General features: G+C 39.4%; 1 pseudogene; it reads right to left on the minus strand.

Annotated features, from left to right (window-relative positions):
- Positions 1 to 407: 407 nt before the first annotated feature.
- LOC139466941 (uncharacterized) lies at positions 408 to 27950 on the minus strand (annotated as a pseudogene).
- Positions 27951 to 27955: the final 5 nt, after the last annotated feature.

Genomic DNA, 27955 nt, shown 5'->3' on the forward strand with positions numbered 1-27955 from the left:
TTTTAGATGGACTGTTTGGACAGACACCGACATCTGTGTTACATGTGTTAGATATATAAAACAATGTCAATTACCTAAGTGCACTGCACAATTAGCGATTATACAAACAATCCTTGTTTAGAGGACATGCACAAGAGTTTTTGAATCTGTCTGTTATTAGACTACTCACTGTTACAACTATAACGATTTGATATGCAAACGAGCGCCTACATCAACATAGAAGTATTGATGTTTCTGTTTAAACAAGTATATGTGCATGGCCTGCACAACCAGAGGGTTGGAATCCATACTAGTTATCTGGTGTCGGAAATCTCTCTGGCAATGAAACTCACCTCTTGTTGACTATAGATTTATTATTATAGACAGTTGTTCTCGACACAACCTAACCAAACACTTTCTGTTTGATGTTAGACAAGGGTTTCTTTGTTGTTACCTGCAGGGCGGAGAACGTCGATATGACGAAGCTTGGAGTGTGGTGATGATGGTGTAGATGTGGAGCTGCAGGAGAACCTCAAGTGGTCTACACATTTATAGTTTCCTTTGAATGCAATTAAGGATACTAATAGTTGTTAGTCTGTACCAAATTGAAACTATCAATGCAGGACTGAAGCAGTAGCTCGAAGCGTAACACAATCGAGAGGTATATCCTAATTACGTTGACAAACGTACAAAATCACCTCTTATTGAACGTAAATGCAGAATCCAGTGTGAAGGAAGTTCTGATACGAGACAAGTTATTTGAGGACACATTATCGCAGTGGATGTCGAGACTGTCAATTTGGTCCTGCATTGACAGAGATCCGGTTTTGACAAATTACTCATACATGACACAATTGATGTCCGATGATATTCATTGTTTTACCTTATCCTAATGGTCACGTCTTTGTTATGATGACTACTTGCCTTGCCTGTGCATTTGTTTGTGACGGGTGCCACTGGTGGGGCAGGATACGCTTACCTCTGCGGGAACACCTGGTGTCGTCACTGATTTTCAGTGATCCATCCATACAAAGTTCACCACTATTTTCCCTTTTTCGCTCAAAGAATCTGTTTCAGTGGATGTTCGAAATTGTTTATTCTCTAGCGTTGACGTTATAATTTATAATTATTGAAAAGGTTTGGTGACAACAATAACGGCTTATATTAGGGTATTCTCAGGACTTGTTTTTTCACGTGTTGCTGTACAAAACGATTATTACAGTTTTATGGGCTTTTTATCGAAATGACATTTCCACTATCGTGATGTTTCTCGGGGTTACACATTTGACTCAAATCATTTTTGGACATTGTCAATGAGAATGCATTTCGTCTTCAATGCCACCACATCTTAAACATCTTGTCGTCTTCTTGTGTTACCATGGATGGGCAATTAACACATCCTTAAGGGACAGAGAAAGCGTTTAAATGTTTTATTTCTAAGGTCTGTTTGTTTTGTTTATTTTGTACCAGACGTTGATTTGATAAAATACTCTTAAAGATTTTTCCGTAGATCCTTACCACAATCCATACTTTGAACATACTGAAAAAACTCACTGTACATTGCCTACGTGTGTTTTCTGAAATAAATGAGTGAGTGAGTGAGTACGGTTTTACGCCGCTTTTAGCAATATTCCAGCAATATCACGGCGGGGGACACCAGAAATGGGCTTCACACAATGTACCCATGTCGGGAATCGAACCCGGGTCTTCGGCATGACGAGCGAACGCTTTAACCACTAGGCTACCCGACCGACCCTTTCTGAAATAAAACTTTCATATGGCGACTTTGTCTTCTTCTCAAATAAAAGCGACCCCAAAATAAACTTCATAAACTACAAGAAATAACTACCAAACACAGAGTCAATTGTTCGATTCCCCAGAAGACCAAGATGAGCGTGTCCTGCCCCGCTGGTTGCACATGACACAAACACATGCGAGGGCCAGTCAATTATTGTTCTGAAAAACAAGGGAGCCAAATAGGGCGTTGCATCGGATTTCCCTTTGGTCAATGATTCGTCAAATTTGGAAATGTCTCCCCATGCCTACCTTAAAAGGTTGTGAAAGCTTTACCGAGGCCTAAAATGTTATAAACGTATTAGGCTCTTGGAAATTTCGAAAAAAAGTATGCTCGAATGTACCTCAAAAGTTGTGTAATGAAGCTGTTGGAATATTGATCCCCATAAAGGGAAAGTTGGAAAGGCAAGTCACTTTTGCAAATGAAACAAAACCAATAGAACACATGGTAAAAGTCTAAATGAGGAATTGCATCGAACGTAATTTTTGTCACTGATGCGGCAAATTAGTAAATATCCCACACATGTCTACCCTAAAACTTCAGAGCTACGGCATGATGGCTATATAGTATCAAAGCTCCACAAATGTCTTGTATATTTATATTTCAACCCACCGTTGTTTAACATATTGTGCAGAGCTAACGAGATGATGTTTCTTGATTGATAGACATGTCCCAATCTTTGTCAGACTAATGGTGATTCGTAGGTGAGATTATCCTCTGTTGGACGGCAAATTCATCCTCTCGGAAACTTCTGTCTTTCAAATTTCCTGATCAACAGTAAAGAAATGATTTGGCGATATGATAAATGTGTCTCCTCGGGAAACAACTAAGACAACCTCAGACAGAGACGATAAATGGCACCATATCCCTTCAAAGGAAATTGGAAGTAATTGTAAGTGGAAGTGGGGATATTGAGAATCACCCCAAAGAATACCGAAAACATCAACCGAATATTTCTTCCCAAAATACGACTTTCATCATTATAATGTCTGAAACAGGATATTTAGGTCTTGCACCTAAGGTTATGTTGATATCAAAGCACGTTTTGCTAACTGTACTTGGAATAAGCGCATTAGAAGATTTATAGACAGCAGTCTGCAATATTAGTTATATAGAGCTGTTTGGTGAAAGACTAGACGCTTGTAAATAAAAGTCGTATGTTTGGGAAATATACCCAGATATGTGTTCACAGAGTAACAAACTGTTTTTAAAGATACTCTGAAATCTCGTTAAAGCGGGAGTAATCGCGTGCTGGTTCACATAAGAATACACCTGGATTAACGATTCCAGAGTATTAGTGATGTCAATATGTACTAATAATGTCATTTCTGATTCAATCGTCCAGAATATGAGTTTGTCCCAAAAACGGGATTTCATCATATTTAAAACGTACTTCCACATATGAAATGAAATAGATCAGGTGTTTTACTAGTCCATGACTAGGCAATACTATAAAGGGATAAGAAAGACAGAACATTTAAAGACGAGATCAAACACAAATGTAGTGATTCCTTGAGAATAGGTCAATGAGCCGACAAGTTGCGGATCGGATGGTCCGACTGTGTGGGTTAGCTGATTGCGTGTCATCGTACCCCGATGAGGTGGAACGCTGCTCATGCGTTCGGTCACTGGTTTGCCTGGTCCAGATAATTTACAGTCCGCCTTGGTGTAACCTGAAAAAATTGAAGAGTTGTTTTCCTTAACATTTACTTACTCACTCAGTCAACGAAAAAGCCTGAACAAAGTAATGACGTTTCTGTGTCATGTATGTACATCTGTAATAAGTAGCCATGTATGTAATAAAGTATAATATAAATCTTCAAATATTCAGCAAATAAAAGAAAGGAACAAAACAAGTTTTCCTTCATCAGTTCATTGTCTTTCCAAGGAAGGGCTGAGATTCGGTGATAGTGACGTTATGTTTCAGTGACGTAGAGTATCAGAGGTCATCAGAATTATGTTCATGGAAGTCTTTCATGTTCAACTAAAGTTAAATTAGTGTGGATGACGGTGTATTTAACTCAAACACTGGATGAGTATTATGAGGTCAGACAGTGAAAGAGATTCATGTATCCCGTTTACAGGTCATTACTGTGGTACAAGGTGGCTTCGGTTTGGCTACATTGTGCCATCGTAGATACAACGTATGCCCCATGAATGTGAATAGATGTCACTTAATCGTTTTAATGTGAACTGATGGACATAGAAACTCCCGCAATACCCATTCATGAACGGTAGGTATACCATTACATAAACTGTATTTCCAATCTTTTGTAGTTACTAGGATCCTGTCACAGAGAGCAATTTCCTGTCATAAGTGAATGTACTTCACACCCCTCAATTTGAAGTCCTTTACTAAATGCAAGTAGAAAACCATAAGTATTTGGCTTCAGTGGCTGGAATCAGCTACAAGGTGTTTCCGTCTTTCAGCAAGTCATTACAAAGGTTCAAAACTGACTGTTTCAGTCAATACAGCGTAATCGTTCGTTTTACGAACGAAACGAGGTTTGACTACAAATTATCATCTGTAAGCTGGTAACCGACCACGGCCTGGGCTTCTTTGCAGCAACATTGACCTTTAACACGGAGATTACCAGACATTCTGCATGCGTATTCTGTTAAATAGTTTCGTTTCAGCTACGGAAACCACGCCGAGAAAGAAATTGACATTCTGAAGAACGTATTTCTGTGAACTTAACAAAAGATCAAACTGCACTCAACCGCATCACGACAGTCATCAATAGTCCAAGAAAACTAAAAGTGCGTAAAGGTTTGCTGATAGGTCACGTGCATCACCAAACATGCCATACTCCTGACAATACAACATGAACTTAAAAAACAATTCAAGTGAGTGAGTCGATAAAGACAAAAATGGTTTGAGAGAATGGACATTAACACCGTGTTGAACAGTATTGCAATTTACAGCATGTCCTATTAGTGCGGGATGAAAGTCGAAAGTGACGCAGGACATTGACTCTCAATACTTTTGAGAAGTACATGCATGTGGCTGAAGGACGACTCGCGTGTGTGTACATGTAGGTGTACACTCCCTGACACAAAGGGCCACTGAAAATCAGTGATGACACCAGGTGTTCGCGAAAAGGGTAAGCATCTCCTGCCATACCTGTATCACCCACCCTTCACACAGTTTGCATACATTAAAATATGTATGTATTGCCTGACACCGCACAGTAGTACCCCTGCCATGCGACGGCGGCCGTTGAACAAACTAGTCAATCAAGTGATCAATCAACCAGACAATTCAATGACATGATAGTGCATTTACTGATTTTGTTGAAACAAATATATTTTTAATTACGTCTGCAGTGAACAAGTGCTGTTTATAATATGTAAAGAAAATCATTTAAGAAATATATTCGTAAAGCATTGTATTTGTAATATGACGGCATTATACCTGACCGATCAGTTAAACGTTAGATCTACAACACCGGCGAGAAACAGTGTATCAAAGCACTCCAAATTCCAATGCTTTCGTGATTCAAATATATTAATAAAACATGTAGCTGTCAGAATTTGGATGAGAATTGGCCATTACGGTCTGTGCTCACAGCAGTCACATGCAAACATATTTCGTAGTAATTCACCTGTCAGGTCCGAGACATCCACTTATTCACCTAAAGTACCGGACAAAATATTCTCAACAACAAAAGTTCCTTTGACGTCAATATTTTAGTGTATTTTTCAAACAAGTAAAGTTTGGTTTTCAATATTGTTGTACATGTATGAAATCAGGTCACAAAAACGCAACTGCTACAGAAAAGCATGCAGTCCATGCAAAAGTTGACTTTTATGCAAGCCCCATGCATGTCACTACCCAAGAATGGGTATAAAAACATGTGCGTTAACGGGATTCCATATGCATTGTTTAGCATCGTGCTCACAACAACCACTCAGAAAAACAACAAAATTACGCAATTATTCAACATTACGAAATGCCACGCCTGTCCGAAAATGAGCGTCTGCAAGCCATTGGTATGATTGAAGCAGACGATTTAAAGTCCACAGAAACACCATTTGGTGTTTATGGCAACGTTGGCAACAGACGAATGCAGTCAGAGACCATCCTCGGAGTGGCAGGCCACGCGTAACCAATAATCGACAAGTCAACTGGATTCGAATAACACACCTACGAAATCGATTCCAGCCAGTAACAGTGACTGCAAGAAGCATCCCTGGCCTTCGACGAATATCTTCACAAACCGTACGTCGTCGCCTCAAATGTGCAAGCATTGTCGCCATAAGACCCACTAGACGTCCCATTTTGACAGGAAACCACCGTAAAGCACGTCTACAGTGGTGCAGACAGCATCTACGCTGGACGGCCATACAGTTCTATTCACTGACGAGTCTCGTTTTCACCTCAGCCACAGCGATGGACGGATTCGAGTGTACCGACGTTGAGGTGAACATTACGTCAATCATTGTGTCATGGAAGAAGATCGGTTCGGGGGCGGCAGCGTTATGGTATGGGGTGGGATTACAACAAGACAGAGGACCTGTTTGATAGTGGTAGAGGGAAATCTCAATGGACAGCGCTACCGCGACGAGATCATCGGCCCTGTTGTTCTACCGTTTTTGCGTCGTCATGGCCCAGACATTACTTTTCAACATGACAACGCCCGGCCTCATATTGCTCGACTTGTTCAGAATTCTCTTCAACAAAACAACGTGAATGTCCTCCCCTGGCCGGGTCGCTCCCCTGATCTCTCACCAATCGAGCACATGTGGAATGAGATGGATCGGGACCTTCGACGTCAACCACGTGTTCCACGGACACTCCAGGAACTTCGAAACATGCTCCAGCAGATATGGACAGATATTCCAAAGCCTTTGTGCGACGCCTGGTCCATTCCATGAGACGAAGATGTGTTGCTTGCATCATACAGATGGAATAATGCTGAGTGCGGCCTTAAACAACAAACGAACCAACCAACATCACCATCGATTAACCATTTCATCATCCTTAGCCAACACCAAACATGCATACTATATTTTACCTGGGTGTTTATTTGGTACATTTATGTGCAGTTCATGTAACCGACATTGTTATTTTGTTTTAGAAATAATCTCCATGCTATCATATCATTCTTCAAGTTAGAAAAGTATCTCACAGCGTTCACTTCTCACAAACTCAGGTCATCAACGATTTAGAAACCCACATTAGCTTTAGTGGTTGTTATCAGACAGCAGAAATTTTGCAAACGTTGACCAATTTCTAAAATGTATTGAGCATACGCTGGCAGATTACATATCTCACGAGAAATCCGTGTTCTTATTGTCCTACATTTATTGACCAGGTCACTAGATTAGACCAACACCAATCTGCCGTCCAATCTTGTTCCTTGACCAAACAAACATACTATTGATATAGCGTCTGTAAATGCTTCAGGTTTGTTATCTGAGAAAGTGGGAATCACGCACCGAATCGACTGCGGACTTGAAGTCTTGGTCAAGAAACCAGATTAAGATCCTTGCCTCGGTAGCATATGAACCACCACGTGACAGACGCCGCGATTAGGGTCAAACTCCCACACCAATTATTGCTTATGCTGAAAAATAGTCCATGTTCAATTTGCCAAAAATGATCATTATTTGTCTACAAAATCTGAAATGTTTGTGATATTTAACCGCATATGCTGCATGTGAAAAGTACGGTTGTTATTTTAAGTTTGAGTTTCAGAAAAGTTATCTTTAAACCTGTATATACACCTGTATTTTCATGTAGATGGAAAACCAATGTCGTGCAGATCGTTGACGCTCATCGCGCTTGTACAGCACGCTATGGAGCTGTTGGTAATAACTTATGTTCAAAATGATTTTGTAAATGAATACCAGACAATCCGTTACGATATATTTTGTGAGTTGTACATGTGTATGCTCACAAACGATTACTTGAAATTGATATTTATCTCGAGAAATACCTTCATACGGTTTTGCCATAGGGGTTTTCCAATTGTAAGGAGGGAATCGGAGTTATTACTTCCGGAAAGTCTGTCAATTTGTTCGTCGCAACATTGACATTGATTAATCAATACATACAGAGTTCATGATCACTTCAAAAAAGATCTGTCATAATTATTGACCTTACTTACCAATGGTATGTACATTTACTTGTGTGAAAATGTCTCTTTGGGTTTGTATTATCTGTACACTTGTACATGTATTGATGCCATAATCAGCTCATGGAGTGATTGAGTGATGCTCTACGCCGCTTTTAACAATCAATGCGAGTGACAGCAGACATAGGCCTCGCCTTTTGTACTCATACAGCAAATCGAACACGGTGTTTAGACATGACGAACAAACGTCTTATCCACAAGGCTATTTTACTTGTTAATGCAGGAATAATCAGCAGAAAAACAATTTCCTTTTGTACCATTAGATTTTTTATCACATTTCATATGCAGCTGATCATCTTTTCCACTAAACGAACATTTGTCAGGATAACCGAAGATCTCACAACAGGCCTACAACTATTCAACAAGCATAATACAAAACCGCAAAGACCAATTCTAATCAGGATCTTCACGTGTTGGATTTTAAGAGCCACAAATAAGACGACTGAAAGAGTAATAGGTGTCCACTTGAACATCAGATGAAATGTCCGTGTAAAATGTTCGACAGAACATTCTGCGGTTCTAAAACGCATGAAACAATGTTTGGATGACTTTGACTGTGTTCAGCAGATGCTCTCGGTGATCTCTAAAATGAATGTCTGAAGCCAAACTGGAGCTCGTTGTCTGTTGGTATCCATGCATGATCAGCTGATCTACCTGCGCACTCGTACTGAGGAATAACTAGGCGTTACTCAATTACTTGAACTCTAGTGTGACCTTTGATTTGCAAGGATGGACAATTAATTCAAGATTTGTTGTTCACTTTCAGCGCAGAATCATTAAACTAGAATTGTTTTCACATCACCATGACACCACTGACTTCCGCTGCAACTTTTCTCTCAGCTGTTATACGAGGTGAGATAAAGTTTGATTTTTGTTGTTTTCCCATCAAGTTCATATCTTTGGGTAATTTCAGTTTGCTCCCGAAACCTTCGATAAACCATACATTGTGTTAATATGAACACTAGTTATTAATTTGAGGCTGATGTGATATTCAATAAATACCAATGCTAAAACAGCGGATTCACATCAGAAAACGTTACTGCACATTTTAATTCCGCAGTTACATTATATCAATCCACTGGAGGAATCCTTTGAATCAAATTCATAGCAGATTTGCTACCCCAGTTAGAATTATTAATAGCACACAGACATAACACGATGGCGTTCAACGCATAGATGTCCACTTTGTGTCGTAATTAGCTGGAGATGTAGCTGCTATGGTCGAGATCCTGCCTAAAGGAAAACATATATATATGTTCTTTTGGGGGGAACAAAAGACATACCACCAGATTCTCTCACAGACAGAACTTGTACTGACTGTCAGGGTGCTGCTCCGTGCCCGTCTTTCAATAATGTCCCAATCAATACATTTGACCTTTCAAATCCAAGAGGAGTGATATTACACAAACGTGATATATTGAATGGTTTCTTCTGTATCGCTTACCAAACCGAGTTATAAATAGTATGCGTGCTTTATACCTATTTGAAACTATAGATTTTGCAGCCCATGGCTATGGTTTTGTGGCATGAATACACATTTTCTACACATTGATTTCATTTCTAACATCTTATGGACTCTTGTAATACTATAATTAGAAAAAGGTTTTCGAATGTTCTTGCATAAAGACAATATAAGCAACAAAACTAAACCAAGACTGCCTATATCAAAATCACATTCATGACAACATTCTACATTACATAAACGCCTCTGAAGTTAAGTGGATGGACCAGACAATCCAGTGATTGATATCATGAGCATCGATCCACGCAATTTATTGGTTGGTTGGTTTGTTGTTTAACGCCGCACTCAGCTATATTCCAGCTATATGACGACGGTCTGTGTATAATCGAGTCTGGACCAGACAATCCAGTGATTGATATCATGAGCATCGATCCACGCCATTGGAAACGATGACATGCATCAACCAAGTCAGCGAGCCTGACCTCCCGATCCCGTTAGTCGCCTTTTACGATAAGCATAGTCACCTTTAACGGCAAGCATGGGATGCTGAAGACCTATTCTACCCCGGAATCTTCACGGGTCCCACGCAATTGAGATTGATGACATGCATCTATCAAGTCAGCGAGCCTGACCACCCAATCCCATTAGTCGCCTCTTACGACAAGCAAAGTCGCCTTTTACAGCAAGCATGGGTTGCTGAAGACCTATTCTACACCGGATCTTCACGCCCTATCTCAATTTTAGAGAGTGTAAACAGTGTTATATGTCCCAGTGAACTCATATGTTTTGAAGATGCGCAGAGGTGCAATTGTGAAACGTGGCCACAAACGGCATGCTAGCAGTGATCCCCCAATAATTTTGCCAGGGAGTTTGCCTTAACACATGCGAAAAGACAAAGTTGGCAGCCTTGTTAAGAATGCGTTGACCCCAAAGACAAAATAGACAAATCATTCCTATGATCCATTGATTTCATGTATGGGGGGTGAGTGAGTTAAAGTTTAACGTCACATCGGCAAAATTTTAGCCATATCGTGACGAAACAAAATTTGACATTAACAATACATATTAAGCTCTATAAAATTCTGTCGACGAAGGGCAGTATAAACACTAACATATCACAGATTTTCGTAAAACGAGTTTGAGAATATGTTAAAATAGATAACTAACTTAATCATTCGACAACACATTATAAAAACGGGCTATAGATCGCCACCAACTGAAGGTTGATCGCCGCGCTGGGGACCATGGGGACTTACAGTACTTCTGCTACCTGCATGGGTGAGTGAGTGAGTTAATGCTTTACGTCACATCAGCAATATTTCAGCCATATCGTGACGAGAAATTATACATTTTTAATACATATATTTTTGCTAAATTAAAACCTGTCATCGATGGACAGTAAAATTACTAGAATATCACAGATTAGTATGTAAAACTAGCATACAACTATAAAAAGAGATCACTATAAATAACGGTACAATATTAAAAAGGGCTATAGATCGCCAGCAGCTGAAGGTAGATCACCATGCTATGGTCCATGGGGACTTACAGTACTTTTGCTACCTGCATGGACCCCAGCCGGATTTCTACCTGCATGGACCTCTGTCGGATTTACATCATCCCTCCAGTTGTTAGCGATGACTGACATAATTTAGCCAAACATTAAAATAACATATATGCTACGATTAAAAACGTGGAAGCAATAAATATACTTTGAATGACGTGGTCTTACATACACTCTCAGGGGGATAATAATTTTACACTACTTTAACCCCCTTCGAGGATATAGCCACTAACAATCTCAGTTATTGATTTATTCAACCAATTATAAAATGAATTTATTGATATAAAAAACATATCAATCAAACTTTATGAATTAAGTTAATTTCTTTTAAAAAAGGCAAAGATTAAATGAGAACTTACCTGATAAAAAAATCCTTGAGCGATGAAACTTGGAAATATTTATTCCTTGTGATGGAAAAATGCACGACATGCACTGACAACCCAAGTAGGTATAACCGATATATGCTTTTATTGCATGTAAGTTATTTATACCCACTTGGGTGTCCCACTTCTTCTGCATTAGATCTTTGATGTAAGATCTAATGACAGGTTTATAATCACTGTATGGTATAAGAAGTGATGTCACAGATTGTTGAGTGCTGCTTTTGCAGCAGCAGCAGCCATTGTATTACCAACAATTCCAACATGGCTTGGCAACCAACAAAAGACGATGTCGTATTGGCCATTAGCAAGGTCATTATGTCGTTTTATGATGTCGAATAACATGGATTCAAGTTAAACTGAAATAACATTTGTTATTAATGTACGCAAACCATGAATGTGCCTCTTCCCGGTCTAGGTGAAGACGTAATTATGTGACGTTGTGACGTGTGAATCGAAGACAATGTATTGGTGTACTAAAGGTAATACTTGATTTGACAATCAACATTGGTGTTGCTTCGTGACATTTTTACACACCAAAATTGTCTCAAGGCAGTTACGTTGGGGTTGAGTGCCGTATATCAGATGAAGTATTACAATTAAATTTCTTTCCTCTGGGTTAGGATTGTATTTTGCAACAACATGACATGCAGATGCAACGTGGGATCAAAGCATAGTGTTGAGTATATCTTAAAACCTGTTTAAGGCTGTCTTGGATCATCACAGTCGTATCTTTAAAGATGTAAGAATCAGGATGTCTAACATGAACAATTTGAAAATAACGATTCTCATCCATAAACTGTAAATATTTTTTGCCGTCAACAAACTACGTCATTCAATCAAGTTAAAAGACCTAGACACTAAAGGTTATATTTTGAATTACAGGGTCTTCAAATTCCATTTTAGTCATTCTTACGATATTAGACTCTTACACCATCAATCACCGTGACATGTTCTCGACTTCAGTCCAAATGAGTCTTTTTTAATGCAGTATCATATTTCAGACTTTAGTGCCCAGATTACATATTGTTCCATCTGACAACAACCTGCTGATCATTTCTGTGTTGTGTGAAAATTTATGGGTTTTTTGTCCCTGTGTCGCTCATTTACTTACTACACTGTTTGTTTTGAAGAAGCTGGTCTAATGTAGCAGTTGTACTTTTGCTTTCCGGGGAGAACGTCTTGTGCCTTCTATTGCAGTGACTTACATAGTCAACAATAAGTTTATTAAGTTATCAAGTTCGCAAGTACATGTATATGCGAACTGAAGGCATGGGTCAGTTCTATTATCTAAATTGTGTTTAAATGATCAGTTTATCTCGACCACCTTCGTGGTCTAGTAGTAAAGCATCTGCCAGGAAAGCGAAAGGACGGGAGATTGATCCCCAGCTGCGTCACACCAAGAGACTAAAAATATGGTATTTGTTGTTAACCTGCCTGGCACTCGGCATTAGGTGCGAAAACAAGGACTGGTTGGCTCAGAGTCAGTAAACCGTGTCTGAGTTGGGTATTCAGGTAAAACTATGGCTTGGTTTCTCAATGGGCTATCACAATAAAATTGTGTATTAGTCCGGGCTAGTACAAGCAGCAACACACACACGCGCATGCACATTGCTATTTAAGCAAATTAATATTAAACGCAAAGTTACACCCCATTTCACCTCACCTCACCTCACGTCACGTCACGTCTCGTTCTTGGGAAGGAAATTGACTTCCATGTGAATCCCCAAACAACCAGTCTTTTGCCATTGATGAAATTATCTCATTCAATGTTAAGAAGCGAAGCATACCTAGTCGTGTTGAGATACCCAGTCGTGTTTATTCAGATGACTACTTGCCTTGACTGTTCATTTATTTGTGACGGGTGCCACTGGTGGGGCAGGATACGCTTACCTTTGCAGGGACACCTGGTATCGTCACTGATTTTCACTGATCCATTCATATAATGTTCACCACTATTTTCCCTTTAACGCTCAAAGAATCTGTTTCGGCGGACATTCGAGATTTATTATTCTCTCGCGTTGACGTTTCATATTTATGATTATGGAAAAGATTTTGTCGCTTTTATTTGTTGACAACAATAACTGCTTATATTAGAGTATTTTCAGGTACTTGTTTTTCACGTGTTGCTGTACAAAATGATTATTACAGTTTTATGGGCTTTTTTATTGAAATGACCTTTCCACTATTGTTATGTTTCTCGGGGTTACACATTTGACTCAAATCATTTTACTACTAGACTTTGAATTGATTCGATTAAATACTCTCATGATTTTTTCGCAGTTCCTTATTGCAATCAATAGTTTGAAGATACTGAGAACACACATTTGGTGTACATTGCCTTTGTGTGTTTTTTTCATATGGCGACCTTGTCTTCATCTCAAATAAAAGCGACCAATTTTTTTTTTATAAACTATAAGAAATATCTACCAAACACAGAGTCAATTTTTCGATTCCTCAGAATACCAAGATGAGCGTATTCTGCCCCGCTGGTTACACATGGCACAAACACATGCAAGGGCCAGTCAATTATTGTCCTGAAAAACAAGGGAGCCAAATAGGGAATTGCATCAATGATTCGTCAGATTTGGAAATGTCTCCCCATGCCTACCTTAATAGGTTGTGAAAGCTTTACCGATGCCTTAAATGTTGTAAACGTATTAGGCTCCTTGAAATTTGGAACAAAACGCATCCTCGATTGTACCTCAAAAGGTGTGTAATGGACCTGTTGGATTATTGATCCCCATAAAGGGAAAGTTGGAAGTTGGATAGGCAAGTCACTTTTGCAAATGAAACAAAACCGATAGAACACATGGTAAAAGTCAAAATGAGAAATTGCATCGAACTTAAATTTTGTCACTGATGCTTCAAATTGGTAAATATCCTCAACATGTCTACCTTGAAACTTAAGAGCTACAGCATGATGGCCATATTGTATCAAAGCTCCACAAATGTATTGTATACTGTATTTATATTTCGACACACCGTTGTTTAACATATTGTGTAGAACTAATGAGATGATGTTTCTTGATTGATAGACATGTCCCAATCTTTGTCAGACTAATGGTGATTCGTAGGTGTGATTATCCTCTGTTGGACGGCAAATTCATCCTCTCGGAAACTTCTGTCTTTCAAATTTCCTGATAAACATTAGAGAAATGATTTGGCGATATGATAAATGTGTCTCCTCGGGAAACAACTAAGACAACCTCAGACAGAGACGATAAATGGCACCATATCCCTTCAAAGGAAATTGGAAGTAATTGTAAGTGGAAGTGGGGATATTGAGAATCACCCCAGAGAATACCGACAACATCAACCGAATATTTCTTCCCAATATACGACTTTCATCATTATAATGTCTGAAACAGGATATTTAGGTCTTGCACCTAAGGTTATGTTGATATCAAAGCACGTTTTGCTAACTGTACTTGGAATAAGCGCATTAGAAGATTTATAGACAGCAGTCTGCAATATTAGTTATATATAGCAGTTTGGTGAAAGACTAGACGCTTGTAAATAAAAGTCGTATGTTTTGGAAATACACCCACATATGTGTTCATAGAGTAACAAGCTGTTTTAAGATACTCTGAAATCTCGTTAATTCGGAAGTAATCGCCTGCTGGTTCACTTAAGAATACATATGTATTAACGAATCCAGAGTATGAGTGATTTCTGATTCAATCGTCCAGAAAATGAGATTGTCCCACAATGGGGTTTCATCGTACTTTCATTAAAATGTACATCCACATATTAAATCGTGCTTTGAAATTGAATAGATCAGGTGATTTACTAGTCCATGACTAGTCAATACTTTTTATGGATAGGAAAGACAGAACATATAAAGACGAGATCAAACAAAAATGTAGTGATTCCGTGAGGATAGGTCAATGAGCCGACAAGTTAGCTGTTTGCGTGTCATCGTACCCCAATGGTGTGGAACGCTGTTCATGCGTTCAGTCACTGGTTTGCCTGGTCCCGATCATTTACAGTCCGCCTTGGTGTAACCTGAAAAAGTTGAACGCCTGAACAAAGTAATGACGTTTCTGTGTCATTTAAGTACATCTGTAATAAGAAGTACCCATGTATGTCATAAAGTATAATATAAATCTTCAAATGTTCAGCAAATAAAAGAAAGGAAGAAAACAAGTTTTCCTTCATCAGTTCATTGTCTTTCCAAGGAAGGGCTGAGATTCGGTGATTGTGACGCTATGTTTCAGTGACGTAGAGTAATAGAGGTCATCGGAATTATGTTCATGGCAGTCTTCAATGTTCTACATAGGTTAAAATAGTGTGGATGACGGTGGATTTAACTCAAACACTGGCATCAGTATTATTAGGTCATATAGTGAAGGAGATGCATATATCCCGTTTACAGGTCATTACTGTGGTACAAGGTGGCTTCGGTTTGGCTACTTTGAGCCATCGTAGATACAACGTATGTCCAATGAATGTATACAGATGTCAGTTAAACGTTTTAATGTGAACTGATGGACATAGAAACTACCCATTCATGGACGGTAGGTATACCATAACAGGGACTGTATTTCCAATCTTTCGTACAGACCTATAACACAGAGTGATTTCCTGTCATAAGTGAATGTACTCCACACAGCTCAATTTGAAGTTTCTAACTGCAAGTAGAAAAACATCACTATTTACCTTCTGTGGCTTGAATCAGCTACAAGGTGTTTCCGTCTTTCAGCAAGTCATTACAAAGGATCAACACTGACTGTTTCAGTCAATACAGCGTAATCGACAACAAATTATCATCTGTAAGCTGGTAACCGACCTCGGCCTGAGCTTCTTCGCAGCATCACTGACCTTTAACATGGAGATTACCAGAAAGTCTGCATTCGTGTTCTGTTGAATAGTTTCGTCTGAATCGTTCAGCTACGGAAATCACGTCGAGAAAGAAATGGACATTCTAAAGAACAAATTTCTGTGAACTTAACAAAATATCAAACTGTACTCAAACCCTATCAGGGCAGTCATCAATAATTCAAGAAACCTGAAAGTGCGTAAAGCTGTCCCGATAGGTCACGTGCATCACAAAACATACCATACTCCTGTAAATACAACGTGAACTTAAAAAACAATTTGAGTGAGGGAGTTGATAAGGACAAAAATGGTTTGAGCGAGGAGCATTAACGCCTTGTTGAACAGTATTGCAATTTACAGCATGTCTTTGGTCATACAGCTCAGGTCATAGAGGATTAAGTAATCTAGAATTAGCTTATGTGGTTGTAACTAGATAGCAGAAATTTTGCAAACATGACCAATTTCTAAAATTTATTGAGCAAACTCTGGCAGCACGCATATCTCACGGGGCCATCCGTGTTCATTTTATGTTCATACATTTATTGACCAGGTCACTAGTTGAGACGCATGTTCATTGACCAAACAAATACACTAGAGGTACTTGATATAATGTCTGTAAATGCTCCAAGTTTGTTTTTCTGAGAGAGTGGGAATCACGCACCCAATCGACGGCGGACCATAAATCTTGGTCAAGAAACCAGGTTTAAGATCCTTCCCTCGTTAGCAAAATATCGGCGCGTTGCAGACGCCGCGTTGAGGGTCAAACTCCCACACCAATTATTACTCCTGAATAAATTGCAGAAAATTAGACAGTGTTTAATTTGCCATTTTTTATGATTTTTTGTAAAAAGGTCTGTGACAATTACCACAAATATTTCATGTGAAAATTAATTCACCCTCATCGCTTTGGTGCAGCACGCCGTGACTCTGTTTGTCACATCTTAGGTTCAAAACGACCTTAAAATGAATATGATAAGTTTTGTGAATTGTATATGTTTTGTTTTTGTTTGTTTGTAGTTTAACACTGCACTCAGCAATAGTCCAGCTACATGACGGTGGTCTGTAAATAATCGAGTCTGTACCAGACAATCCAGTGATTGACAACATGAGCATCGATCCACGCAATTGGAATCAATTGCAACAACCAAGTCAGCAAGCCTGACCACCCGATCCGGCCTTTTACGGCAAGCATGCGTTGCAGAAGACCTATTGTATCCCGGATCTTCATGGGCCGAGTTGTACATGTGTATGTTTGCAAACAATTACATGAAATTAATATTAATCTCCAGAAATACCTTCATACGGTTTTGCCGTTTGTGTTTTCCAATGGTAAGGAGGGGATCGACGTTACTAATTGTAGAAATTCTTTCAGTTTGTACGTCGCAACATTGGCAGTGACTAATCAATACACACAAGGTTCATGGTCACTTCAAAGGGGATCTTCTATAATTACTTGCCTTATTCACCAATGATATGTTCTTGTGTGAAAATGGTTGTTGTTCTTCATCTTAAAACATGTACATGTATTGATGACATAATGATTTTATGGAGTGAGTGAGTTAGTGAGTGATTCTTTCCTTCGCTTTGAACAGTCATTTTGAGGGGCAGCAGACATGGTCCTAGTATTTTTACCCATGCAGCAAATCGAACCCGGTGTTTAGCCATGACTAGCCAACGTCTTATCCACAATGCAATTTCATCATTTTGTGCAGGGATATTCAGCAGAAGAAAAAAATCCTTTTGTACTATAACATTTTGTGTCACATTTCACATGCTGCTAAGAATCTATTCTAATGAACGAACATTTGTCAGGATTACCGAAGATCACACTGGAGGCCTACAACTTATCAACTGACATAATACAAAACTGCAAAGCCAGACCTCCGACGACAAGCATTGGTTCATGAAAACCAATTCTAATCAGGATCTTCACGTGTTGGATTTTAAGAGCCACAAATAAGACGACTGAAAGAGTGATAGGTGTCCACTTGAACATCCGATGAAATGTCCGTGTAAAATGTTCGACGGTATATTCTGCGGTACTAAAATGCATGAAACAATGTTTGTTTGCTTTGACTGTGTGCAGCAGATGCACTCGGTGATCTCTCAATTGAATGTTTGAAGTCAAGCAGCTCGTTCTTTGTTGCGTAACCACGATCAGCTGATCTATCCACAATCTATCTACACATTGTGCAGAGGAATAGCTAAGCGTTACTGTATTGCTTGAATTCTAATGTGGCCTTTAATTTGCAAGGAAGGATAATTGAATCAAGATTTGTTATTAAACTTTCGAGGAGAAACAATAAACTAGAAAGTGTTTTACATCACCATAACACAATTACTTTGACATCCGCTGTATCTGTTACAGCAAAATAGGGGATACAACAAGTGGTTGACATTTGCCGTACCCCATTACATGACATCGATGGCAATTAATTGAATAGTACTAGAGTTCAATTCGATATCAAGTTAATGAGTAAAATACATTCAGTTTGGATGAACCACAAATAATGTTACTTGGTTGGTTGGTTGGTTTGTTGTTTAACGCCGCACTCAGCAATATTCCAGGACCAGACAATCCAGTGATTAATATCATGAGCATCGACCCACGCAATTGGAATCGATGACATGCATCAACCAAGTCAGCGAGCCTGACCACCCGATCCCGTTAGTCGCCTTTTACGACAAGCATAGTCACCTATTACGACAAGCATAGTCACCTTTTACGACAAGCATAGTCACCTTTTACGACAAGCATAGTCACCTTTTACGGCAAGCATGGGTTGCTGAAGACCTATTCTACCCCGGAATCTTCACGGGTCAATAATGTTACTACGAACACTAGTTATAAAATTGAAGCTGGTGTAATATCCAATAAATACTAATGCTGAAACAGCGAATGCACACCAGAAAACATTACTGCACATTTTAATTCCGCAGTTACATTATAGCAATGCACTGCGGCAATCCTTTGAAGCAAATCCATAACAGATTTGCTACCAAAGTTAGAGTTATTGATAGCGCTCAGACATAACACGTTGGCGTCAACGCATATATGTCCACTTTGCGTCGTAATTGGCTGAAGATTTAGCTGCTATGGTCGAGATACTGCCTAAAGGAAAACATATATGCTCCTTTTTTCGGAACAAAAGACATACCACCAGATTCCCTCACAGACAGAACTGCTACTAACTGCCAGGGTGTCGCTCACTACCAATCTTTCAAGAACGTCCCAATCAATACATTTGACCTTTCTAATCCAAATGGCCTGATATTACACGAACGTGATATGTTGAATGGTTTCTTCGATATCGCTTACCAAGCCGAGTTAGAAATAGCCTGCGTGTCTTATACCTGTTTAAAAGTATAGATTTGGCAACCCATCGCCATGGTTTTGTGGCATCAATACGCATTTCCGGCACATTGATTTCATCTCTAACTTCTTTTATACTCCTTGTAATACTATAACTAATAAAAGGGTTTCGAATGTTCTTGCATACAGACAATATAATCAATAAACTGAACCGAGGCTGCCTATATGCAACGTCACATTCATGACAATATTCTACATTACGTTATCGCCTCGGTGGTCAAGTGGAGAGAGCATCTTCCCGGAGAGCAGAAGTTCAGTTGTTTGATCTTCGGCCTCGTCATACCAAAGCACATTAAAAAATGTTACGTGTTGGTCCCCTGATAAACAAGGACTGATCGCCTCAGAATCAGTACACTGTGTCTGAGTGGGGTATACATGTCAACCATCACTCACCGTTTTTCTCACCTAGCATGCACACACCCTGGTATTTACTTCACTATTTAGAATACAACGAGCATAAACAATGTAAATCTTGAAGAGACATCTTCCATGTTGATAGTGTAAACTATACAAAACAAAGAAGGGGGTACATATAAAGGGAAATGGAATTGTTCGTATAATAAAGAAAGAAGATGGCTCAGTGTGCAAAGATGTGATATTTTCACTAACTCTGGAACGTAGTAGAAAGTTAGGTCTTTTCTCGTCATATTTCAGAGAGGTACAAGAACATATCAAAACATGGACGTCATGTGTTTAATCACTATCATTCATTAGCGCATTCATATAAATGTTAGATTTCATTTTTCATCATCTCTTTTCTATAGAGTGCCGACAGTGTTATATTTCCTCGATGAACTCACATGTGCTGAAGATGCCCAGAGGTGCAATTATGAAACGTGGCCACAAACGACATGCTAGCAGTGATCCCAATATGTTTTGGCAGGTAGTTTGCCATTACACGTAGGGTACATGCGCAAAAGACAAAGCTGGCAGCCATGCAAGCTATGCGTTGACCTCAAAGACAAAATAGTGAAACTAAAATAATAGCAGTTATTAATGTAAGCAAACTAAGAATGTGCCTATTCCCGGTCGAGGTGTAGACGTTGTAATTATGCGACGTTGTGACGTTTGAAGCTGAGACAATTTATCGGTGTACTAAAGGTAATAGGTGCATGTCAGCATTCAATAGACGTAAATAGTATATGCTACGACGGCCGCTGATATTTGGTTTGTCTCCCTTTAACATATGGTAATTAACGGTCTCTACAGCGATGTTACTTCATAACGGTTTTATACAAACAGATGTCTCGAGGCAATTAAGTTGGGGTATGTCAGATGAACTATTACAATTAAATTGCTTTACCCTAGGTTAGGTTTGTATTTTGCACAATCTATAAAAACGATTCTTATCTATAATCTGTAAATACATTTTTTTGACGACAAGCTACGTCATTGAAGTTCAAAGGCCTATTCATTGAAGGCATTACAAGTCATTCTTTCGTTATTGGACACATACATCATCCATCACCGTGGCATGTTCTTGATTTCAGTTCCCATAAGAACTTTTTTTACGTAGTATTTCAAAGAAAAATAGACAGCGGCGCTCTATCATATTTCAGCCAGATTACGTATTGCTCTATCTGACTTCAATCTTCTGATCATACTACATGTCTAGGCTGTGTGTAAACTGATGTTTTTTCATGGGTCGGTCATTTACTTGCTACACTGTTTGTATTGAAGAAGCTGGTCTAATGTATCAGTTGTGTTTTGTTTGCCTTCCGGGGTCAGGTGTTGTTCATTAGATTGTAGCATTTTGCAAGTCCTCTTTTGTCAAAACATTTTGATCTAAATTGTGTTTCGATTTCCTACAATTAAATAATATGTTAGTCTTAATTAACTGCCAATCTCTTGACGGAATAGTTAAAGACCAATCAGGAAGCAGGAAATTTAATTTATTTTAGCTTTGGATAAAACCAAATCATATTCTGACGATAAGCAAGGTACTTCAGGCAATGAAGTGTTTGTGTTGTATCTTAATAAACTAGTGCAGATGACGCATGGGATAATGCTACAGTTAGATGAAATGGGGTTTAACGTTGCGTTCAAGATTATTGCACTTATATAGAGACGTGCAAGCACGTATGTATGTGTGCGTGTGTGTGTTGAGTTGTACTTGTGCTAATGGACTAATGTTGATGCTAGCTCACTGAGATACTATGCATGCCGCAGTTTAACACAAATACCCCAAACAGACACATACCGACTCCGAGGCGACGAGTCCATGTTTAGGCACATCAATGCCGTGCGCCAGACAGGGAAACGTCTTTTAATGTCTTTTGGTATGACGCTGATGGGGATCGAAACACAGACCTGCTCTCCTGGCAGACGCTCTACTGCTCGACTACGGAGGCGGTCGATAATACTTTGAGCCGTGAGGACACCAATATCAACGGATAGCCAAGAGATACAAAAGTTAATACATATTTTGTCACCAAAGATATCCACTCATTTTTTATTCATCTTAATATCGCTGATTATCTGGCACAGTTAAGTTGTATTTATGCTGTATCATTCACTCACTCGACACACTTATCTTGCAGTCAAGACATTAATGGGAAGATCTTCCCCAAATCACAAGTCAGTCTTCACTGAATCACAAGACAACCGATTTTATGTGCGACATAAATGAAGTTTTTATTTCCGATCATACAAATGGCTCATTCCATGTCAAGAAGCGAAGCTGTTACTAAAATACTTAATACTCAGTCATGTTTATCAAATCCGTACTGATTCTAGAACTTCATTCACATCAATGATGGATTATCTTTGTATTATTAAAATCGCGCCATTACCCAATGTCTCCCTTTGGCTTACATGCTTACGGGATGTATAATTATCGATTTTAACCTTCACAGTTTGGACTGCCATCAGCAATTGTGTTACAAGTGTTGGATGTGTAGAATAATATCATTTACCGAAATATACGGTAGTGTGGGCGTTGATACAACCAATCACTGTTTCCAGGGTTGCAAAAGAATGTTATAATCCGTCTGTTATTAGGAGACTCTTTATTGTTACATTATAATGATTTCATAATCAAATGGGTGAATATTAACAGACAATAGTGAGTGAGTTGCGTTTAACGCCGCTTTTAACAGTATTCCAGTTATATCGCGGCGTGTCAGCTTAATGTGGGAGGAAAGCCCGAAGTGATGCAGGTCTCAGACGTTTACCACTTCGGGGAAACCCACGAGCACGGGTATGGTGCTGACAAACCTACAAACATAATCGGGGCGAACCGGGATTCGAACCCACAATCATAGGTTTCTGGCGTGCCCAAGGGACGCAACTCTGCACAGCGAATCGCGGCACCTTAGACGTCTGGGCCACCCGTGCCCCCTAACAGACAATATCATACTTACTACTTGAAATCTTTAATCCAAATATTTGAATTACATCAGGTACAGATACTTTTTTATACAAGTATATGAACATGCTGGTCACAAACAGAGGGTTGGAATCTGTACTTCTCCGGCAACAAAAATCACGTCTTGTTGACTATATATTTATTATTATAGAGTGGTTCTTGTCACAACCTAACCAAACGCTTCCTTTTTGATGTGAGACAAGGGTTTCTTTGTTGTTACCTGCAGGGCGGATAACGTCGATATGACGAAGCTTGGAGTGTGGCGATGATTGTGTAGTTGTGGAGCTGCAGAAGACCCTCAAGTGGTCTACACATTTATAGTTTCCTTTGAATGCAATTAAGGATACTAATAGTTGTTAGTCTGTAACAAAGTGAAACTATTAATGCAGGAGTGAAGCGGTAGCTCCAAACGTAACACCAGTGAGTCGTTTATAAACATTACGTTGACAAACATGTACAGAATCACCCTTTCCTAAAAGTACATCTAGAATGCCGTATGATACCTCACCGGATACCTCACTTGATACCTCAATCGTGTTCAAGGATCCGGCACCGGATACCTAACTTGACGTCGAGACATAACCAGATACGTTTTTTTAAGTTCTTGTCATTTGGTAGAAATTGCTCACATATTTACTGTAAAATTACACGAATTCTACAGACTCCTGTGAAGTTCTGCGACAACGTAATTTTTCCCAAAAAATGTTCTTCGTTTGTCGTTTACTCTATGTTTTCTTCTATTCAAGATGGGGAACACGTCCCATGAGTATAGAAAACCTTTAAGTTGAAATTATATTCGGTATTATTAATACTTGATCAGATCAACGATAAATGTAAGTTATGCACATCATAAATCTTTAGGCACTATAACAAAGAGATAAAGAAATGTTAAAAGCAAGTGCTGATCCGACTCGATATACTTTTGAAACTTCTGATGCTCTACCAGTACAACCACCACAGACACATACTAAGGAATCTACACACTTACATGTGAGGATGTCTAATGAAAACCCCAAGCGTAAAAACACTGTTAAACATTATATTTCTGATTTACAATTCATACAATCAATACATCGAACAATAAAGCATACAACATTTGCAACACTGTCATAACAAAATATATAACACATACACGGGCACACAGTGCTTCATATTGCCAAATCTTGTAAACACTTTAAATATTCTTTCTTTGTACAACCAGAAAGGTGTTTGTGCAACCCCACAAAAATAGAGAGAACCCCATTTTCTCATTCCCAAAGCACATGCTTCCTGTTAAGCAAGAGAAATGTTGCAAACAGTTCCATATATCATTATCACTGGGACACAGTCAGCAGGTGAAAACAGTGCCAACTACCCTTACAAATGTACCTAAATACTCAGATTGCATCAATGAACTATGACTACAGTACTTCCAGTATTTTCTAAAGTGGGAAATGGCATATACAGTGCAAAAGTTAGTTCTGGCAGGCCACAGGGGTCAGTACTATTGAGATCAATACTTCTTGAGATATCCATCTTTTCAACTTTTTGGAGCACTATTACATAATCAGTGACCTTGACACAAGGTATATAGGTGACAATCTATAATTAAAATGCTTATACTTGGAGAAAGAATGTTAAACCACTGCTTATCTGAATGTATGCAATTCAGGTTGTGACTGTAGCTCAGATTGCTAGAAAAAGCTAGAAAAAGCTAAAAAAAACAGAGCAACCCTGTGGCCAAAACAAATCTCCTATTCAGTACACAACAGGACCTTTGGCCCAGGTGAGCTAAAAACTCATCTTTTTTCTATCTTTTTTTGGGGGGGTGGTTAAAGCCGTGTGAGGTCTAAGTATCATACCACTCGGGTGAAAATTTCAACAGGCATCTAACAAATGAAAACCATTGATATAAATGGTAAATTAAAAATCAAGTAGGGCTGTCATAAAGGATAACCAGAAGTCTAGCTGACGTACTAATGATACTCACTGAGCATGAGATGTCAATCCTACATAAACGAGGTTGTTGGCACAGACATTGCAACAATGAATCTCTGAGAATTGTGTATTTCATGACGCCAGGCTGCTTTACCACATATTCTTTGAAGTGGAAGAAATGAAGCAGGCCCATCATTCCGCAGTTTTGTTGACAACACTGATACAGGATTAAGATATCCAAACTGGTCTGAAGAGGTTTTGAACCGGTCAACGTAAGCAAAAACATGTTCTACCGGCTCTGCTGCAGCCAGTTCTACAACACTGTGCACAAAATGCCTCACCTTTCCAGATTCATGCAAATGGCAGTGCAAATGCATATTTGGTGTAATAAACTGGGCACCATACAGCGAAGTAACTTGGGTACAAAGAGATTCTTAACAATTACAACATTAAAGGGCAAGTTCACACGGAAATGAACCATTTTTTCTTGTACTTTTTCCACATTAAAAGTGTTAACATAGAAGTGTCATAGACAAAAATATAAAAACATCATATTTAATAAACATATTTTTTGCACTAAAACGATTCATATTTTTCACATTTACCAAGTGTTCTATTTCCATAACAAAAACACCATGGCTTATGCCCCTTGCAATATGACGTCATTGGTGCCAATTGATAAACATTATGACGTCATCATGCTTTGTTAGAGCCGCTTCACGTGGTGTAGGTACAGTTTTGTGATTCTAGCATCTCAGATGCCAGCCAGAATTGTGTTATGCTGAGACACCACTGCGCCGGAGTGTGTCGTAGACCATGTTGTTTTACCGCAAACTGGTCCTTGATATCTTTTGCGTTGAGAATAGACAGGGACCCAGTTGAATTGGCACCAATTACGTCATAATCTAAGGGGGATAACTCAGGCCTATTTCGCTCGTAAAACGAAGGCCTCAGAACGGCATATCACTTTCACACTATTGTGAGCTTCCTACTTTCACTGTGAAAAAAAATGAGTGTATATTTTCAAACACAGATACTAACTAATTCTAAAATTGCGTTTTGTTTAGAAAAAGAAAGAAAGTGATTTTTGCGTGTACACTTCCCCTTTAACATTATCAATGCAGGGCTGACAAAAGTGTTTGCATGCAAGTACAAAGGTCTGCAACACCTATAGGTGTACAGTGGGTAACAATCCCCGAAGACGTGAAAGAGAAAAGACAAGGACGCAATACTTCCATTCTTTGGCGGTCATTTGACCAAAATTTAAAGATATATTGACAGGAATACGGCCAGTATTGGAAGGAACATTAAACGATTCAAGTTTTGAAGAAAGTGAAGCAGGACTGCTTTAAGTCAAGAGTTCCTTTTCAACCCAAAGCTAAACATCTCTTTAGCTGTACCAAGAAACAAAGTATGCATAGGGTCTATTGCCGTCATTTGTGATGGTTCAAAATATGGTAAATCAAGGAGAGATGTGTAACTGTATCAACACTTCTTTTCCATTTCTTTAGCTCTAGAGAGACGTTCTGCTTTTTCCATCCTTTTGACATATTTTAAATGCTGTGACCTACAACGACTTGGCCATTTCCCCAAATCAGGGATGCCACAATCACGCTCTCCACTTGACCAGTATGGTTTGGTGCATGACGAGCATCCCTGATTAGCTCCATGACCAAGAAATCCACACAGTATACGTGCTGCAGGAATATCAGCTGCTGCACACATAAGTGCCATTTCAACTGTCAGTGGAGTTGAACATCCAGGAATATCCACCAGAACACCTTTCCAGAGTGCCTTGAATTCACAAACAAGGGGTGACAAGAAATTATTTAAACTTTCAGGTTCTTTCTTAAGGGAAGGAATAACACCAATCAAAATACAATTTTCTCTCTTAAACCGCTCTTCACGCAGAAGATTCATGAACACCATATACAATGCTCCCACTGATATGTCTTGTCTGCGTTGGTAAGGTTGGAACCAGTCCACATTGAGCATCACTCCAAAATGATGGGGATGAGTGAGGAAATCTGAACCATTATATTCACAGAATGTCTTCCAGATTTCACCATCATAAACATCTGCAAATAGGTTCGGAGTGGTGCTCCTGTGACGCCAAGCATTGCATTTATTCAAGAAATCAGGACGATACAGAAATCACTGCAAACTTTCAATAACTCCCTGGTACTGGAAGACTGTTTTGGGCGAAATACTCTGTTTACCATATGAATATATCACTTCATCCAAAAGAATTGTGTCACATTTGACCTAACCCTTATGTCTACTTTATAGATAGATAGATAGATACTCTTCAAAAAAAGAAACTTGACATAGATGTAAAAAACACTTTTTGCCAAATATCTAAAATAATTACATTAAATGAGAACCAAATAGGTCAAACAGAAACATGATGTGCGAAAACACATGCAAAGCATAGTAGCGTTTGGGGATCAATTTTACAGCTTCATCCAAACGCAACCGCCTGTAAAAAACGTGCAGCACAGGATCCTGCATTTAGGCATGCAGGCCCCCCTGCTGAATGGGTATACAAATCCACATCAACGGCTGTTCATACAGTCCTTATAACGGACAGTAGAGGCGGTGACAGAATGCCAAGACTGAATGCAGCTCAACGGAACAACGCCTTTGGGAGATAACAAGCTGGAGCAACTCAGCAAGAAGTAGCCAGGCACTTTGGCGTATCCAGACAGACAATCTCCGCACGGTGGACCCGATACAACAATACCAACGGAGTTGACGACAGACCAAGGTCAGGAAGACCAAGGTTGACAACCCAAGCACAAGATCGATACATCTGGCTGCGCCACCTCCGAGACCGCACTACCACAGGCACGTCTACAACCACACAGATCCCTGGGGTACGCAGAATATCAGATCAAACGGTACGCAACAGGCTGGACCGTCTGCTTTGGTGCCAACAGAGGGTTAGATGGGCACGTGCAAAGTGGAGAAATGTACTGTTTACTGACGAGTCCCGTTTCCTACTCACACGTGCTGATAGGCGCCCACGTGTCTACAGACGTCGGGGTGAACGTTACGCCCCCAACTGTGTGCAGCAGGTTGTCCCATTTGGCGGCGGGAGTGTCATGGTATGGGTCGGAATTAATCACGGTGGTAGGACGCCTCTCGTGCATGTGGC

This window comes from Haliotis cracherodii, unplaced genomic scaffold, assembly GCF_022045235.1.
Source record: "Haliotis cracherodii isolate W230 unplaced genomic scaffold, xgHalCrac1.p SCAF_19, whole genome shotgun sequence".
In the NCBI taxonomy this organism is placed as follows: Eukaryota; Metazoa; Mollusca; class Gastropoda; order Lepetellida; family Haliotidae; genus Haliotis; species Haliotis cracherodii.